Source organism: Condylura cristata, unplaced genomic scaffold (assembly GCF_000260355.1).
Source record: "Condylura cristata isolate star-nosed mole 26May11 unplaced genomic scaffold, ConCri1.0 scaffold00035, whole genome shotgun sequence".
NCBI classification, from domain to species: Eukaryota; Metazoa; Chordata; class Mammalia; order Eulipotyphla; family Talpidae; genus Condylura; species Condylura cristata.
Window position 1 is genome coordinate 6,387,526 of NW_004567136.1, and position 16,216 is coordinate 6,403,741.

The window sequence follows — 16,216 nt, forward strand, 5'->3', positions numbered from 1 at the left end:
GGGCCGAGGGGCCGTGGGGAGACGGAGAGGCAGTAAGATAGCCATGGGAGACCCCAAATGCAGTGGAGAGCACTGCGCCTTATAGGGAGTGACGTGAGAGTGAGAAACGTTCCAGGAGGAAGATCTGGCAAAGCTAAGAGGTCATGGAATCAGCATGAGGGCCGCGTATGCCCTGGTGGGAGGAGAGATCTGGAGTGAGATGAAGTCACCGAATCACAGAGAGGAGTCCTCCTCTTGGGATTAGCTGCGCTGGGAACAGAAGTAGCAGAAGCCAAAGCTTGTCTTGAAAGCTTCAAAGCTTCAATCTTTTGGGATAAACAACGTTTAAAGCAATAGCAACGATAATAACAATATGTAGCTTGAATTTCCAACATTTGTCCTTTTAAAAAACTTTTCAAAATACATTTATAAACATTCTTTCATTTGGCTCCCAGAACAGCTTTGTGATTTAGAACGAGATGTTACATTCTTGTCTAAAATAGGAAGAGACCATTTCTAGAAAAGGGAAAACTGCAATTAAGACAAGACATTTCTCACGCCTTATTCTATCTTTAAAAAAAAAAAAAATCTGAGTGATTTCTTTTGCCTGCATGGTTCAATAGCATAGTCAAAGTCAATTTTGTCAGTCGGCAGTCTGGGAATGAGAAGGGAATTGCAGAAAAAATGACACTTCAGGATGGATCCTGAGAGTTCTCAAGGATAGATCTGACTGTCCAGATGGCAGGACAAGTTGCCGTATAGATGTGCACCTTGAAATGCAGAGTCTGGGCAAAGTGGGATACCTCCTACTCTGCTCTCGCTTGCCCTCTTCCTTGAGCTCTCTCGTGGGTCCGGCTCTGGCTGCCATGAACCCATGAACACAAGTGAGCACATCATCTGAGCCCCCAAATACTTCCATGCTGGCTACCCTACTGTAGTTCATGATATGGCTACTTTTTGTGGGCCTTTTGCCTAATGTGACAGGCATTTTCCCACATGGCTTCCAGTGACTGACCCCCACCTCCTGGAATTCACGACCTGGTGTAATTTCTTCTTGTGTGCATGGGATGGTCCCAGCGACTCGATTTTAATGAATAAAATCCAGCATAGGCAGTGGAGTGTCTTGAGGTTAGGTTATAAAAGACTTTGACCTTCATCTTTTTCTTATATGTTCAGACTCTTTCGGTGCATTTGCTCTGAGAAAACCACCTGCAGCTATCCTCTGAGGGCAGCTTCTGAGCTGCCCACCAAAGACCCCACTCTAATACATCACAAGGAACTGAGTTTGCCAAAACCAGGTGAATGAACTGGGAAATGGATTGTTCCCTTATTGGGACTTCCCACGAGACCCCCGCCCACTCACAGTTTGATTGCACCTGATGAGAAAACTTGACCTGGACCTGCGCATCAAACCGCCCAATCCTGATCCATAGAAACTGTGAGATCCTCAATGCGTTTGGAAGCTCTAAGTTTTGGGGTCATTTGTTATGCGGCAATAGATAACAATCCCAGGTTCCAACACTTAGGGTTTTTTATTTATCCATTGATATCTTAATTATAATAAGGCATTTAGAAGTTCTTCTGCGCCGAAATGCATACTTTTCTGACACTCCAGAGAAGGTAATGAGCTGCCTTGGGAGGAACATATGCCTCTAGTCACTCTTTGCTCTGGTAGAAAATGGCTTCTCTACTCTAACCCCGCTCCAGTTGGAAGAGAACTCTCTCCTTGCCTTTCTGCTTTAGTCTTTCTATGTTCGAGAATTTGGTTTGGGTAGACTGTGTATGTCTCCATGTCTGACCTGGATTCTGATTCCAGAGCCTGATTGCTACGCTTCTGAGCCTGACCCGGTCAGCAGATCTTCACTGCTGCTGCATTGGATGGTTGGCTTGTGGTGTTCCTGACCTTGGGCTACATTGCATTAATCAGAATCACCTTGGCAACCCTGCAAGCTGGTCCAGTTTTCTCCTGAGCCATACCAAGCCAGGTTCTGAGCTACCACATCAGGGCTGTGACCTTGGTCCATGGCTCTCAAGCTTTTCATCTCATCAACCTTCCAGCCCCACCACCTTAAGGAGGCGTGAACAGGCTTCAAAGGCATCAGCCAAATTCTGAGCTGGTTCTTCCTAGCTTACCAGGGGGCTGGGACAGGACTTGCGTACATGCCAGCTCTTCAGGGGGAGATATGCATGCACCAGCTCCAAGTCGTTTGGCAGAAGGCACTGCCATTCAGCGGCACAGCAGTGACTCATGAGCGCCGTGGGGCGCACGATGCGGTGGCAGAGAATCGGTCCCAGGCCCTCTCGGCAATTATGAAGCAGCCTGTTGACTTGGCGCCAAGAAGAGTAAAAGTTCCTTTTCCTGGCTTCCAAGGACTGTAATAGACCCACGCCAACCTGCTTGCCCAATCTGTTCCTCACCAGGAGCCCTCTGCTCTTGCTGCTTTCTAGTCCAGAATTCTCTACTTTGAAAAATAATTTTTTGAATGGATGCACCTCACCAACATTATGTGAAGCAAAAAAACTCTGAAAGCAAAAGGGTAAAAACTGTGCATTCTCTTGGATGACATTTTAGAATAGGCAAAATCAGAAGTTTCAAAAAAAAAATGATTGCCTCTGATTGGTGAGGGGTTACCTGGAAAAGATATGGAGACATTTTCTGATGCGATGGAAATGTTCTCTATCACAGGGTATGAGTTCCACCGGTTGTGCATTTGTCATAACTGTACAGTGAATATTGTCATTTGCCACTATGCCATTTTGATATATGTAAGTTTGACTTCCAATAAAATTGTAAAGACAATGGATAATTGAGTGAGGGGTAGAAAGCAGATGGAGGAATAGGAAGAGGAGTGGCAGAGGCTGCTAATTAGTCATGTGTCACGTGATGTTACTGTTGGCCACAGGCCACATCCACCCTGCCCTACAGCCCAGGTGTGTGACAGGCTCTGCCTAGAAACTTCTGTAATTGCATCTGGTGACATTTCACACAAGGACAAAAATCACCTAATAACACATTTCTCAGATCCTCACCTTGGCCACAGATGACTCTTTTGAAGCTGGGTGATTGACATAGAGAGGCTTATTGCTTTACAATGCTTCCTTTGGATATGTGTGAAAGTTTCCACAATAAAAAGATAGTAAATCTGCCCACTGAACTCACGTTCTGTGCTACACACTGAGCTACATGCCACAGCACTGACACTTAGGGCTATGGAATAAGAAGCAAACTGAACGTGAAATTTTTATTTAGGAGCTTTAAGTACATGGAAAAGGGGAGTGTGGAGTGAATGGAAAGAAATGCTAGCCTTTAAAAAGATCTTAAATGGTTACTCATGAGTGAGAGCCTCGTCTATGTAGGTAGTTAGTCATCTGTCATGTGATGTTACAATAGACGAAATACTAATTTGTTGTCAGACTCAGAAACAAAGGTTGCTCTGAGATTCCTCACTTCTTCCCATTTCTATACCTTTGTGTTTTTTCCAGAAACACTAGCTTCTGTCTAGTCCTCCAAACGTATGAAAATTCCACTCCTGCGTTACCTGCTCTACTCAAAGTGTGGCTCCCAGGAGATAAGGGTCTTGTACTAGCAGGTAAACCAACCTTCTGGGCTTCTTTCATTGAGAACGTTATGTGATGAGAATGTCAGCAGAACTAATTGTGCTAAGTGGTGTGGTTGATTTACATTCAGGATCAATCCAGACTCTTGGACCAGCCACCAGCCTTGGGACCAACTCTAAGTTGATGGTTCATTGGGTTCACATGGAGAGTATTCAGATCTGTGAGGCAGGGTCCAGGCAGCAATATGTTTTGAAGTTCTCCACGTGATTCCAGTACACAGCCAGGGCAAGAATCTGTGATTTATGCACTGCCAAAGTCACTTCCCTCCCGTGAACTCTTCTCTCTATGCTGGCTCATGAAGCGTCTACTTTATCCAACCCCCTCAACGGTATTGACTTCCAATCTGGTTATGTGGGGGTCTTGTGCTACTGTACAGAATCCAAGCTCGGTTTCTCCAATGAATAAGTGTGGATATGTGTTTTTGAGAATAAAGACTATCTTTTACTTATTTGGAATCCTTAAAACACTTTGCAGTATAGTGTTTACTAAATACTTGTTCAGATTTTTAATAATGAAATACCTCATTATCAAAAATTGACTGTATTCTTTCACCCCTATCAAGAATTCTCTCTCTCTCCCTCTCTCTCCCAACCTGGGGTTCTCAATGTGATTCCAGCACACGGCTGGAATATGTGTGTGAATGTGTGTGTGTGTGTGTATTCTTATGGTCTGGATTTTTGCATCTCACTCCCCAAATTAATATGCCTAAGTACTAACCCAAATGCCAGGGCATTAGGACGTAGAAACCATGGTGTAATTAAGTTATGAAGGTAGAGCCTCATGAATGGGATTAATGTCCTTATAAAGAGACCCTACAGAGCTCCCTCACCCTTTTGCCATGTGGGCAGACTGAGAAGTTTCTACAACCAAGAAACCCTCATCAGACACCAAACTTCTGACATTGTGGTCTTGTTCTTCTTTGCCTCCAGAATTGTGAAAAACAGATGTTTGTTGTTTATAAGCCAAGTTATGGTGTTTTGTTATAACATCATGAAAACGGCCATCCTACCAAAAATGATATACAGATTTAAAGTCATCCTAATAAAAGTCTCAATGATATTCTTCAAAGAAATAGAAAAAATATTGATGAGATTCATATGGAACAACAAAAGACCTAGAATAGCCAAAACTCTCATGACTAAGAAGAAAGAGAATGGAGGCATTATAACCCCAAACTTCAAGCTATACTACAAAGCCATAATAATCAAAACTGCATGGTACTGGAACGAGAACAGACATACAGACCAGTGGATTTGGATAGAAAACCACAGGTTTATGGGCAGCTAATCTTTGACAAAGGAGCAAAGAAGATACAATGGGACAAAGAAAGTTCGTTTAGCAAATGGTGCTGGGAAAACTGGGAAGTACATGCAAAAAATAAAACTAGATCACTACCTCACACCATACACAAAAAAATCAACTCTAAGTGGATTAAAGACCTAGACATAAGAACGGAAACCATAAAATACCTGGAAGCAAAGATGAGCCAAACACTACACAACATACACTTCAGCGACATCTTTGAAGATACAGCACCCAATGCAACGATAGTGAAGGCAAGGATAAATAGATGGGGCTACATCAAGTCAAAGAGTTTCTGTACAGCAAAAGAGACATTACAGAAAACAAACAGACATCCCACTGATTGGGAAAAAAATTTTTCACACAAAGCTGGCAATAAAGGATTGATCACAAAGATATACAAAAAACTGATGAAACTCAACAAAAATAAACAACCCCATCAAAAAAAAAAAAGGCAAAAGAACTAAAAAGACACTTCTCCAAAGAGATGGCCAAGAAGCATATGAAATAATATTCAAAATCACTTGTAATAAGGGAGATGCAAATTAAAACCACAATGAGATACCACCTCATCCCAGTGAGAATAGCACGTCTTAAAACAACTAGCAACAACAAATGTTGGCAAGGATGTGGAGAAAAGGGACTCTCCTGCACTGTTGGTGGGAATGCAAACGAGTACAACCACTATGGAAAAATGTTTGGAGGTTCCTCAAACTGCTAAACATGGCGCTTCCCTATGACCCAGCAATCCCACTCCTAGGTATCTACCCAAAAGACACAAAAACACTGATTCAAAAAGATACCTGCACCCCCATGTTTATTGCTGCTTTATTTGCAATTGGAAAAACATGGAAGCAGCCCACATGCCCAAAAGTAGATGACTGGATAAAAAAAGATGTGGTACATATATACAATGAAATATTACCAGCAACCAAAATAATAATAATAATAATAATAATAAACACATGCCTTTTGCAGCATGGATGGAGCTGGAAAAGATCATGCTTAGTGAAATAAGCCAGAAAGAAAAGGAAAAATACAGGATGGGTTTCACTTATGGCAGGAATATAATGGACCAGATGAGAAAATGATAATAATAATGAACAGCTATATACCAGAGACATTTTATGAGGGTGGCATGGGGAATGGGATCAAAAACAGTGGGGGAAGGGAAATGCATTTGACTATGGCGATGCACATGGGTGGTTTGGTTTTGGGAAACCCAAGAGGAGTACAACTGAGATGGATAAATGCACAAAATGATGCAAAAATAAACTATTACATTATTCAAATATATAAGTACATATATAAATATATAAAAATGGATTAAGATTATATTGTAGTTGGGTACTACAATGCTTTGATTAAATAAGGATTAAAGTCAGAGTTCTGTTTCAAGGCACTGAACTAAATGATTGTTACCAGAATGTGTTCTTTCATGAAGGAAGTGTTACAGCAGGTACAAACTTAAAATTTTCATTTATTTAGTTTTTGGATGTAGCCATTTAATGCATTTGCTATTTAATAGAGTCTACCTATATCATTTTTGCTATCTGATCTCATCTGAATGCTCAGTTAGTTTTAGGAGAAGCATTTATTCTGATGGAGTTACTGGGAATTGAGCTGACCTGACTCAGATCCCAAAGAACCATGAGCTGATCGAACAAGAGAGAAGAAAGGCCTTCCATGCATACATAGTGTAGAATTTTTTATTAATTGAAAAAAAGTTGTGGCCTGGCATGAAGTTGGTTTCAAATGTTCTCTTGTTTGAAAAGACTGTGTTCTCCTGGGGGAACTGTAGTTCTGACCTAATAGGGTGCTGACCAGAGGCTGATCACTTAAACTACACTGATAAATACAAAATTCCTCCTATTAACCAACAACATTCTTTCCATGCAAGACTTAGCAATGAAAACAAACAAAAGCCTTAGCTGTCCACTACATATATCACAAAGAATGGAAAAATCTTTGAATTTGTAAATACTGTTTTGTGTTTTCTTTTAATTGCTCAGTTGGCTATGAAAACCATCATTTGCATTCCTTTACCATGTGGTTGTTTAACTTATAAGTAATTGTGAAAGAAAATAGAGAATATCACTTCTCAGTAGCTCACATTTTCTTTAACCTTAAGAACTTTACATCAGAGCCTTTGTTATGAATCAAAGGCCGTCATACCTTCATAATGAGTTTGCAAATGAAAATGAGGAGAGGAGTAGATGGTGCAAATGGGAATGGTAAGAATGCATAAAGAGTGAATTATTCTTTGAAAAGAAGATAAATCACTGTCAAAAGCCAAGTTTAAACAATGTGGAATTGAATCATTACTCGACATCGCCATCTAGCGGTGGTGATTTGTCTCCACCCGGGTGTTAATTGAGGATGGTGCTTCCATTTTAATGCAAGAGTGTGGGTTTTGGTCTCCCTTTGCTGAGGTAACGTTTCGACTGAGATAGTCCAGAGCATGGCAGGGAAACCATTCAACTCTCCTTTGATTCTTAGTTAACAAAGGCTGTACCTGGGGAGGAAGAGAAAACCTTCCAGTTGGAGAATGACCAAACCCGTGCGCACCCTCTGGAAGCACTATTGCAGTGACTTCAGAATGGAACAGTGAAACAGAGAGTAAACCCACAGTCGCACCGGAAACCTGGGAAGGGTGCTCCCCAGGGGAGACAAAAAAATGCAGGTAAAATCAGGTTGCTGGCAGTTCTAGAACCTGTCTCCACCTTCAATCTGCTAACGATGTTCCCAAATCAAAGCAGAGACTGCGGTGACGTCGGAGCCAGCTAGAGGGTCAGCGATCCGGTTCACAGCAGCTTCAGGGGACAAGGAGGGCCCGTCCTCAGGAGGAAAGTGGCCCCCAGAACCTAACGCCCGCCCGTCCGGCCACACATCCTGCTCAAAATCAACAAGTCACCATGACATAACGTCGTCACTGCCGGATGATTAGAAGCAAGGTAGTGAGTGAACAGCGGCGCGGACGGACGGGCGCCCCAGAGCGGGTCCGAAGGCGGAGGCAGTGCGGCCCCTTCCAACTCAGCCACCTGGAGCAGGAGACCCGGTCCTGAGGGTGTGAAGAGCCAGCTGGCCACGTCCTTAGGTTCTGACCCCGCCCCGCCATGAAAGAGGAATCCCATGTCCTGAAGGCCACAGGGCTGTGGAGAGGCTCCGAGTCCCAGGCCTGCAGCCAGTCACTTCAGCGACAGGTCCTCAGCTTCTCTACCTGACACTTGGGGTCAGCACTTGGTGGTGCTGGGGGGAGGAATTAAAATAATGCGTGGACATCGCGTGTGACCCTCCGCAAGACAGTGGGTCCTCAGTGCCTCACAGAACAGCCAGACCCACTGCGGATTATAAACAGAGGGAGGGTCATTCTGCACGAGTGAAAATGTTCAGCCATAAAACATGACATTTCTTTCCACTTGCCCCATGTGGTTCCCTTTACAATACACGGAATGGTGGTCCGGTGGTCTGTTGCCTCCCCTTGCACCAGCAGCCTGTCCTGGTGCTGCCTGACACCTGTGTCCCCTTGCGACCTGCCTGTGCTCAGGGCCGTGGCCGCCTGCTTCTCATTGGTGGACTGCAGGTCCTGGAAACCGTTGCCTGGGTGAATTCACACCACTGTGTGGGTAGGGACAGAAGCCTCTCGGTTTATTCTCTGTTCTTAAAATTTAGGTTATCCCCTGATGAGGCTTGAATCAATTATAGCTTTCTCTCTCCTGCCTTTCATTTTTCTCCAGTGTTCTCTCCTGTAAGCAAATATCGTCCTTTTTTATTTTAACAGCTGAACAACGAGACAGAAGAGGAACACCCTGGGCTGCTGTGCAATGATGTCCTTTCTCCAGCACAGCATGGGCCCTCGTTTCTGCAAGCAGGTCTCAGTGCAGAGTGGGTCGCTCTGAGGGACAGCATTGCATCCTGATTTTTTGCATCTTGGACTGGTAGAGGTCTGGTTCCAGTTGGCTTGGTCAAGCAGGAGGGGGAGGGTGGAGCCTCGAAGGTCACAAGCAGCTTCTACCCGGAGGGCAGCACAGCACAGGTGCTGTTCAGATGTCCTCAACCATCCGCAGGTCAAAGTTGGCTTTGACATCCGTGTGGGGTAAGCCATTCAGGACGGAAACTTTCCTGACCTCCTGAGAAAATCATACCGGGCATCCTCTGGCCTAGCACTCACTCCCAGAACCCACCTTTAAACTTTCAGCATTATCTATACACTGATCTCTTCAAGAAGCATACTTATTTGTTTGCAAAGATTTACTTATTTATGCACACAGACTGGAGTAGAGGCCAGAGGCTCAGGGCCGGTGAGAGGCTTCACCAGAGACAGAGTGGGAAGCAGAGTAAGCAGATCGATAAAGTGCACTGCTGAGGGAAGCAGCAGGCAAGTCAGGAGCGGTCTGCCACGCCATGTGGGTCACCTCCGGGGCTGGGATCGAACTGATACTGAGGAGGCTACAGCTAGTTTGCAGTGCTGCGTCCTAACCCATTGCACCACCAGGGAGGGCTCAAGAAGCATATTTAAAAGACAGAGAAAGACAAATACCGTATTATCTTGCTTACATGGAGACTCTAAAAATGCCAAATTCATAGAAACAGAGTAGACTGGTAGCCAGAGGTGAGGAGAGGGAGCTGGAGGAAATGAGTGGAAGGGATCAAAGGTACAAACGTCCAGTTATGAGGTAAGTTTAGGGGTGTCACAGCACAGCCCAAGGACTACCAGTAGCAATTGCAGTGTATATTTGAGTGTTATTGACAGTTCTTGAATGCCATCACAAGGAACACAGCCTGTACTGAGTCAGGACCTGCCATCACAGGGAAGCTGTGCCCACGCCCAGGCCTAGGAACTGCTGAGAGCTTTGCCCAAGACTATTCCGTTCTCCACATCGCAGGAGAAAGGACAGAAAGCAGGGTGGGAACTTTCTAAGTGAACAGACTGTGGCAACAGGGCTCTGGGTAAATATTTACATTAATAGGCCTAAAAAATGGTAACGTCAACCATACGTGCTAATTAAACACAGTACACGCTGGCTGTGTGCTTTTCTACATTACTTACTAGGTAACATAGCTTTGGTGTTTATAAGCAAGCCATGAGAAAATTATGGAAAACTGATGGTGTATATGTTTTCCCTGCCTTTGCAGGTGGGAAGGACATTGAATGAAATAAATAGAAATCATCTTTGGGTTGTTTTTGAGCTCTGGGCTTATTCAGGTCCTTCCTATCAGAGAGACTGTACCAGAAATGGTCACAAAGGCTTAGGACAGTCTGAGTTTTATTCTAACCCACAAAACATATAACTTGTGAGCCAAAAAAAAAAAAAAAAAAAAGCAGCTGAAATCCTCTCACATTTGAGCAACTCCAGAATACCTCACACAGAGTGGAACAGTAAAGTTTGTTGAGGGTGGGGGGACATTAGCATGTATTTTACGGGAACACCACAAAATTCTTGACCCCTGTTCAGATATCAGAATTTTATTCTGGAAGTGCTTAATTATCTTAATTATCTTGGATGCTTTAAAAGAGCAAAATCAGCCTGTTTGGGGACCCGGCAAAGAGTAAGGACAGCCAGGTACACACTCCGTAGCACTCCCACACGCAGGAAACTGGTGCGCTCCTCAACAGTGTATTCCAGTCTTACCTTGGTAATAAAGAAGAAATCAGGGCAGCAGGACTGAATTCCTCCAGGTGAGAGCAGAAAGCACAGAAGGCTTTTGAACTTTTGGTGAATAGATTCACAAAAAAGACTCCACTTTCCTGGGCTAGCAGTCGTGGGGAAGGGTCTCCTGCACTCACTTGGGGAGCAGTCATCATACCCCAGGAGAGGGGCACCACCCATGCTGAATTCCTCCTGTATCTTCTCCTTTTCCCCCCTTGGTGTAGCCAGGAGCTGCTTGTTCCTCTTCTCCTTGTCTCTCTGTGTTGTCCACTCAGTATTAGAACCAGTCCTTGGGCCCTCTCTCGAACACCTCGGCACCTGTGGAGTTGATGAACGGTCTCCCTCCTGGGCCTTGCTGTTTGGCGGCCTCGGTGTGGATGAATCTCCACCCATGGACATCTGGAGGCAAACTCGCCCTGCTGCCTGGAATTATAGATCTGAAGAGAGAAGGAAAGCCTCCGATTAAACCGGCAGTCCTGATAGTTGTGACCTATGAGGATTGGGCCGCACTAATTAGCCCCTTGCAACAGGTAAGTGACTGTTAACTAACTTGCAACAGTTAGCACAGGGTGCTAACTTCTGTTCAGTTGAAGTTCTCCAGCACCCCTAAATAAATGAACATTACCCCAGGCTGCTCCCAAACCCCTACCCCCAAATGATTACTTGCAATGAGACGAACATTACCCATTGAATGGTCTCATCATCTCATCGAAGCTGTCTCGGGAATGTGCTGCTCCTCTCACCCTGGACTTCTGGCCACTGCAGTTTAGGGTTAGACCTGGCTTTGCAACAGAGTCACAGACAGCAGAGGAACAGCCAAAGCCGTGTTGCATAATGAGACTTCAGTCTCCTTAAACTGTCTACTAAGTGCCGCGTCTTAGAATCAAGGCTTTTTTCCTTTAGAAAGTCAGTGTGATGTTTTTGTTAAATGATTCAGTCCCATGAGTGACCCCTCTCCTCTGTTCAGCCCTCGGTGTGCACTTAATGCAGTCAGCTTAGAAGAAGGGATGATTGCTGCCTCAGCCCAGACTTCTGCCACAGCAATGCCTCACCGAGGATCCTGTGTATATAATATGATAGCTCCATGCCACTCTGCATGTGACCAGCTGCTTGCAACCTCCCAGGAACTGGAGAAACCTCATCACCTGAGTGGTAACCTGGCTGGATCTGCAGGTGACCAGATTGGCTCTCACCCAGGCCCTCTGTCCTGTCTTCTCCATCTGCCCAGGTGTATGATTATGGTATTGGATCCTTTTCCCACCCATATCTCAGGCCTCTTTAACTATCACTGAGGTCGTGTGCAGATAAAGAGGAGTGATTTGAAGAAGACTGCACATTTGTTGCATTTCCTTCAGTGAAGAAACTGAGAAAAAGATCTGTGCTTTTCATGATATTCTTGCTATTTTGGTTTCTAGAAGTAATTAAAGATGTGTTTCTGTACTCTCTGTGGAAGATCTGCTTTTCAGATGTCGAAACTCCATTGGGATGAGCTAGTAATGGAAACCAATGAAAATATTTTCCTGTTTTTTCTGCTCACGCCCTGTATGATGTAAAGGAAGCAAATTCATGTGCTTAACCATGTGCTTCTGATGTTTTGACATCTTGGATCCTGGCTGGCACTGGAGAAACTGCTCTCTGAAGGCCACCAATCCTCACAGATCCCGGAATGCCTGACTATGAATGAGTGTCAAATGTAAGCAGACAACCCACAGCCCAGATCCCCAGACACTTCTTGGTCATTTTGTCTCCAATCTAATCACCCCAGCACCTAGGGAAAGCCCCTAGGCCTTTAGAGTTCCGCTGAAATTCATCAAACCAGTCAATGTAAAGCCTGTTTACTCTACCTGGCCAGATCTTTCCTCAGGAAATCACAATAAAGTCTCTTACCCGTATTTTCTTGTTTCTCCTGACTGACCGGGGCTTCCCATGCAGCCCTTCGTGGTCGGAGCGCCCCCTCCTGTTGGAAACGGGCATCGTTTTCACCCTACCGGCATTACAATAGAACTCACCTGTAAGAACGTCCATTGAAAGTACAAGGCTGCAGCTCAACTATGAAATTATGTGAAACACTTTGAACCTCTGAACAACAGCACAGACCGTCCCAGAATCCACATTCTCTTCTTCAGCAGCGGCAATGAAGGTAAATGTGCCCCATGTTGAAATGGTGCCATGTTGTGGTGGTTTAGGGTTTCTCAGTTTTGTTTTGTTCTTTGGGGTAGACTTGTATTTTTGTTAGAGCGGTTCACAGCAAGGTTGAACAGAAAGTACAGAGAATCCTCACAGAACCGCTGTCCACTCCCTCAGAGCTTGCACCACTGCCAAACTCCGCCACCATTCACACGTCATGATCCCGCAGAGTCCACAGTCCGCATTGGGGGTTATTCAGTTCTGTGCATTCTGTGGGTCTGAACAGGTGTGCAGTTGTGTGTCCACCACTGTGGCCATACAGAGTGCTTCCCCATGTACCTCACCCTCATGCCCACAGGTCACTTTTCTGTCACCAAATTTTAGTGTGCCATGTTACTTTTATGCGACCGTTTTGTTGGGATGTCCACAATGTGTTAGTACCTGACAGAATGATGATGAAGAAACAGACAACCTCCCTACCCTGGAAAGTGGACAGTTGGGCTAGAAAAGAGTGAAATAGACAAATGGACAAATCATTACAAATAGCTGAAAAAGGTGCTGAGAGAAACGGGAGTAGAGTTCCCTTGCACCAAGTAGTGAGAGGCGCACAAACTAACACTGCCAGGCTGACAGCCACGGTGGGAGCCCACAGGATAGATCCGGAGCAGAGGCTCAGAATGGGGGCGCTCCCCAGTGGCAGGGAAGAGTGGGCTGTCTCTGAACACCCGAGGCTCCTGTGAGCTGGGTCTGAGGGTGACGGCTCACGAGAGAGGCTGTCAGATTTGAGTCTTGCCAACCTCGTTGGCCCAGATAAAGGATTTGGGTTCTACTCTACATTTTTCTACTTTGCAATAGAAAAGGTCCTGCAGGCTTTACCCAGGGGAGTGATATCATCAGATAGTTTTTTCAGAAGTTCACCTTTGAGGCCATTAACATTTAACCCCTTGCTTTTATCATTTGTTCTCTTCTCCCCCTACAATTATTTTTCCCTTGAACTATATGGGCATAAGTTAGAAACATCATCATCTTTTACCCCTAAATATTTCAGCTCATTTTTATACAGCTTTAGAACAATCATAAACTTCAAAGCATCCCTTGAGTGTAACATTTTTTTTAAAGATTTATTTATTTATTTATTCATATAGAACTGGGGTACAGGCCAGAGATGTGGAGGGTGGAGGATTCACCAAAGACAGAGTGGGGAGCAGAACAGGCAGGTCGACAAAGTACACTGCTGAGGGGAGCAGCGGGCGGGCCAGGAGAGGTCTGCCGCGCCCTGTGGATCTCTTCCAGTGCAGGCAGGGATCGAACTGATGCAGAAGTGGCTTTAGCTTCTTAGTGCTGTGCTTTAACCCGCTGCGCCACCAGGGAGGGCCGAGTGTAACATTTTTTATCCAATATGCCACTCTTATTCCAGTTTTGTCTGGTTGATTTAATAATGTCCTTTATCACTTTTTTTTTTGACACCCTCCGTCCCTGGACTCACTCCTAGGCATTGCCCAGGAGTTCTGGTATTGAATGGTATTGAAAACAAAACCTTGACACTAGATTGCTACTAGTGTCTTTGTTTCTTAATTCTTTTAGACTCTAGAGTCAGGAAGTAGAAATGTATATATAATTATACACACACATGCCCATATACGCATAGATATGCACAACCAAGAATATGCAGTTTATAAATCATGAGCTCAAACTGATGCCTCCAAATCCCACTCACTCCCTATACGGCTCACATTCTGTGTGGCCATCTCTTCTACATTAACAGTAGTTTTCAATGACATGAACACATTTGCTACATCTTACAGCACATCAAAAGTTGTTTCAGAGTTTTTTCACCCAGACCATTACGGTCAACAAGAGGGCAGTATTTATTACAAATTCTTGCCCTACTATTCCCTACCCTGACAAAGACAGAAGACACTCTACAGTCACTCGTTTTTTCTGCTTCTCTCCCCTTCAGTTTGGCTATGGCATTCATTAAATTATAACTAAGTTTCAAATTGCTTTTAAATTGATTCCAACTTGTAGATAACCAATTTCCTCTTTTTTTTTTTTTACTTTATACGTATGTCTTTTTATGATGATGAGCAGATATATACATGCTTTTTTTATTTTCTCTTTTTTCACACACAAGGTGTAAGCTATATATGTACTTTTTTGAACATAGGTGAACATATACTGTTCACTTCCACATTTCCTGGACTTATTCCATGTCAGTTCATAGACATTCTCTTAATTCTTATTTAACAACTTCAGGTATTTCATTATATTTATTGACACATTTTATCAAACCAATCTCCTATAAAGTACTTTATAACTGCAATTGATTTTTGCATGTAGGCCTGATGATGTTATCTTTAGAAACAAAATTTCAAATGGAGTTTCTGCATTAAAGGATAAATGTCTATGCAGTTTTATCAGACATTGTCATAGTCCCTTCAGAGGAATTCTGTAACTCTGTATTCCCACCAACAATTATAAAGTGTGCCTCTATCATTAAGACAGAGATGAACTGCAACCTTCTGAATCTGTCTAATCTGATGGTAAGAAATGACACCTTCATGCAACTTGAATTTACATTTTTATTAGAAAGATTAAACATTTTATATGTTTATGCACTTTTTCTATCATTTGCCCATTTTAAAATAGTATTTTGGTTTTTTATACCCCTTTAATTTTTAAAGTTGAATTAAATTTGGGAAATTACTCCTTTATATGAGATGAACATTGAGACTATTTCTCCCAGTATGCCATATATCCTCCATAATGAAGAGGCAGTGACTTTCTTTCTTTCTTTTTTTTTTTTAACACATATCCAAAACGTCTATATTCTCACTGAGTTTTGGGCCTCTTTTACATTTTCATGTGCGTGTGTGTACTTGACCACTGCATTCCTTTCTATCTGAGCATGATCTTATATAGGCTTCTTTGTGTGATGGCACAGTAATGCTCTGTATGCCCAAACTTAAGGGTTTTGTGGTTCAGAAGATATGACATCCCTCAGGCTCCAAGACGGTCTGCATTTGAAATTCAGCTCTGTTCATGCAGTGGCTGTGTGATCCTGGTCCATTCACTTAGCCTCTCTGCTTCAGTTTCCCCATCTAGAAATGGATATAATATTTGTTATTAGTAATAAAGGATTTAATATTTGTAAAGAGATTAGAACAGTGTTTGCCACGCTCTTAGTCCTAAGAAAATTAACACAAATCAATTCGTGTTCCGGTCACATTTAATTTTGCGCAGAGATCTTCTGTGTACCCTGACCCTTGGGCACGCTTGGTATGAAGGTCAAAGAAGGTCAATTCTCAACAGGCACTTCTTAGAAACTGGCTGCAAGATGAAAGAATGGTGACTGCCAGAATGCGCTAGAGGAGAGGAATCACAAGTTGCGACACGCTGGGATCCCGCCGACGCAACTCTAAAAGCACAAACAGCTGCTCAGACCCCAAGCCATTCTGGACGTGGGCTACCGCAGCCTCGGATAGTTGGACAGATGTCCCCTTCGGCCCCGCCCCCTGCACTGCGTACACGCGTGCCCC

The 16,216-nt window shown here is 43.9% G+C and overlaps 1 long non-coding RNA gene across 1 annotated transcript in view; it reads left to right on the forward strand.

Annotated features, from left to right (window-relative positions):
* LOC105854366 overlaps positions 1-16,178 on the forward strand; it is a 28,126-nt gene extending 11,948 nt beyond the window's left edge. Inside the window, exons 2-7 of the long non-coding RNA XR_001146044.1 lie at positions 3,463-3,569; positions 8,681-8,995; positions 10,826-11,080; positions 11,518-12,243; positions 12,483-12,690; positions 15,990-16,178. This is a non-coding gene — a long non-coding RNA (uncharacterized LOC105854366). The remainder of the gene's footprint in view (positions 1-3,462; positions 3,570-8,680; positions 8,996-10,825; positions 11,081-11,517; positions 12,244-12,482; positions 12,691-15,989) is intronic.
* The last annotated feature ends 38 nt before the right edge of the window (positions 16,179-16,216 follow it).